Below are 2,645 nucleotides of genomic sequence, written 5' to 3' on the forward strand. Positions count from 1 at the left end.
GAGCCCGGGATTCATGCCCAGGGCTGTGGAAGTGTCCCTGGGCACGTCCGAGCGTCCACCCCCCGGGAAAAAAAAACTTCCAGATTTCCACCCCACGATGCCCGGGGAAGGTAGCCGGGGCCCGGGGGAGTTCAACCCCGGGTCCGGGGACCGGCGCCCCCCGCTGGTCGACCGGGGAATTGCATCTGAAAGGTGAAAAAAGCACTTTGAAAATATTTTGACACTTCTCACCCACTCTTCCCCGGGATTCATGCCCAGGGCTGTGGAAGTGTCCCTGGGCACTTCCGAGCGTCCACCCCCCGGGAAAAAAAAAATTCCAGATTTCCACCCCACGCTGCCCAGGGAAGGTAGCCCGGGCCCGGGGGAGGCCACCCCCGGGTCCGGGGACCGGCGCCCCCCGCTGGTCGACCGGGGAATTGCATCCGAAAGGTGAAAAAAAGCACTTTGAAAATACTTTGAAATTCCTCACCCACTCGAGCCCAGGATTCATGCCCAGGGCTGTGGAAGTGTCCCTGGGCACGTTCGAAGGTCTTCCCCCCGGGGAAAAAAAGTTCCAGATTTCCAGCCCACGCTACCCAGGGAAGGTAGCCCGGGCCCGGGGGAGGTCACCCCCGGGTCCGGGGCACTGCGTCCCCCGCAGGACAACCGGGGAATAGCGTCCAAAAGGTGAAAAAACACTTTGAAAATAGCTTCAATCGTTCTCCCACTCTTCCCCGGGATTCATGCCCAGGGCTGTGGAAGTGTCCCTGGGTAAGTTCGAGCGTCTTCCCCCCGGGAAAAAAAAACTTCCATATTTCCACCCCACGATGCCCGGGGAAGGTAGCCCGGGCCCGGGGGAGTCCATCCCCGGGTCCGGGGAACTGCGCCTCCCACTGGTCGCCCGGGGAATTGCGTCCAAAAGGTGAAAAAAATACTTTGAAAATACTTTGAAATTGTTCGCCCACTCTTCCCCGGGATTCATGCCCAGGGCTGTGGAAGTGTCCCTGGGCACGTCCGAGCGTCTTCCCCCCCGGGAAAAACAAGTTCCAGATTTTCACCCCACGCTGCCCGGGGGAGGTAGCCCGGGCCTGGGGGAGGTCACCCCCGGGTCCGGGGGACTGCGCCTCGTGCTGGACACCCGGAGAAATGCATCCAAAAGGTGAAAAAAACACTGAAAACAGTTTGAAATGGTTCACCCACTCTTCCCCGGGATTCATGCCCGGGGCTGTGGAAGTGTCCCTGGGCACGTCCGAGCGTCTTCCCCCCGGGAAAAAAAAAACTTCCATATTTCCACCCCACGCTACCCAGGGAAGGTAGCCCGGGCTCGGGGGAGGTCACCCCCGGGTCCGGGGGACTGCGCCCCGTGCTGGACACCCGGAGAAATGCATCCAAAAGGAGAAAAGAACACTGAAAACAGTTTGAAATGGTTCACCCACTCTTCCCCGGGATTCATGCCCAGGGCTGTGGAAGTGTCCCTGGGCACGTCCGAGCGTCTTCCCCCCGGAAAAAAAAAAGTTCCATATTTCCACCCCACGATGCCCGGGGAAGGTAGCCCGGGCCCGGGGGAGTCCATCCCCGGGTCCGGGGAACTGCGCCCCCCGCTGGTCGCCCGGGGAATTGCGTCCAAAAGGTGCAAAAAATACTTTGAAAATAGTTTGAAATCGTTCGCCCACTCTTCCCCGGGATTCATGCCCGGGTCTGTGGAAGTGTCCCTGGGCACGTCCGAGCGTCTTCCCCCCCTGAAAAAAAAAGTTCCATATTTCCACCCCACGATGCCTGGGGAAGGTAGCCCGGGCCCGCGGGAGGTCACCCACGGGTCCGGGGCAATGCGCCCCCCGCAGGACAACCGGGGAAATGCATGCAAAAGGTGAAAAAAACACTTTGAAAATAGTTTCAATCGTTCTCCCACTCTTCCCCGGGATTCATGCCCGGGGCTGTGGAAGTGTCCCTGGGCACGTCCGAGCGTCTTCCCCCCGGGAAAAAAAACTTCCATATTTCCACCCCACGATGCCCGGGGAAGGTAGCCCAGGCCCGGGGGAGGCCACCCCCGGGTCCGGGGAACTGCGCCCCCCGCTGGTCGCCCGGGGAATTGCGTCCAAAAGGTGAAAAAAATACTTTGAAAATACTTTGAAATTCCTTACCCACTCGAGCCCGGGATTCATGCCCAGGGCTGTGGAAGTGTCCCTGGGCACGTCCGAGCGTCTTCCCCCCCCGGGAAAAACAAGTTCCAGATTTTCACCCCACGCTGCCCGGGGGAGGTAGCCCGGGCCTGGGGGAGGTCACCCCCGGGTCCGGGGGACTGCGCCCCGTGCTGGACACCCGGAGAAATGCATCCAAAAGGAGAAAAAAACACTGAAAACAGTTTGAAATGGTTCACCCACTCTTCCCCGGGATTCATGCCCAGGGCTGTGGAAGTGTCCCTGGGCACGTCCGAGCGTCTTCCCCCCGGAAAAAAAAAAGTTCCATATTTCCACCCCACGATGCCCGGGGAAGGTAGCCCGGGCCCGGGGGAGTCCATCCCCGGGTCCGGGGAACTGCGCCCCCCGCTGGTCGCCCGGGGAATTGCGTCCAAAAGGTGCAAAAAATACTTTGAAAATAGTTTGAAATCGTTCGCCCACTCTTCCCCGGGATTCATGCCCGGGTCTGTGGAAGTGTCCCTGGGCACG

Source organism: Crinia signifera, unplaced genomic scaffold (genome assembly GCF_055691185.1).
Source record: "Crinia signifera unplaced genomic scaffold, ASM5569118v1 HAP2_SCAFFOLD_240, whole genome shotgun sequence".
Classification (NCBI taxonomy): Eukaryota; Metazoa; Chordata; class Amphibia; order Anura; family Myobatrachidae; genus Crinia; species Crinia signifera.